Raw genomic sequence first — 895 nt, 5'->3', positions numbered from 1 at the left:
TTATTTTATAGACAAATTGTGTTCTAATAATGTTAATATTATTGTGTAGATTTGTGATTTCCCATGTATTATAATTTTCTAATTGTTTTATTTTGTCTTTTATAGCTATAATCTATGAATCACAATCTGAACATTGGATTGCTTCATAAAATGAAGTTGGATCCAATTGTATTTTACTTATTTTAGTATTAAATTCTGTTAAATGAATAGTAATATTATCTTTATCCTTTTTGCTAAGTGTATACATGTGTTTCATTATGCATTTATTCTCCATACATTGTTCAAGCTTGATAGTACATTCTGTCAGTTTCTGTTTCTGTTCCAATCAACATAGTTTAGGTTCTACTTCTTTTTTGGTTAATTTAACTTTGTTGTCCATTAAGTCTGTTAGTTCTACTGCTTTTCCTTTTTTATTAGGATCAGTGTTGTCTGTATCATTGTTGTCTGTTCTTGTTATTCTATTGTCTGTTTCATTATTTTTAATTATTAAACACTTGTTTGTATTGTTGTTTGTATTGTCTATTTTCTCCCCTTCAATTTGAGGAGGTTTACCTTCAAGAAATTGAATATTTTGTTTGATAGTGATTTTATTATTGTACCAAGTTTTATAACCTTTACTTTCATTGTCTAATCCTATCCAACAAGTAATGATACCTTACTGTTGTATTTTTGTAGGATTTTCATTACAAATGATAATATATTGACCAAATTTGTATATATTATTAATTGTTCTGTGGGTTCTGTAATGTTTGTAATGTAGAGTATTGTAATTTAATGTAGCACACAGTGTTCTATTATGAATATAAGTAATGTGAATTGCTGCTTCAGCCTATAATGTAAACAGTAATTTAGTAGATGTTAGATATGCTCTTACACCTCTAAATATAGTTTTATG

Source organism: Fomitiporia mediterranea, assembly GCF_000271605.1.
Source record: "Fomitiporia mediterranea MF3/22 unplaced genomic scaffold FOMMEscaffold_3, whole genome shotgun sequence".
Taxonomy (NCBI): domain Eukaryota; kingdom Fungi; phylum Basidiomycota; class Agaricomycetes; order Hymenochaetales; family Hymenochaetaceae; genus Fomitiporia; species Fomitiporia mediterranea.
This window is presented reverse-complemented; position numbering follows the sequence as displayed.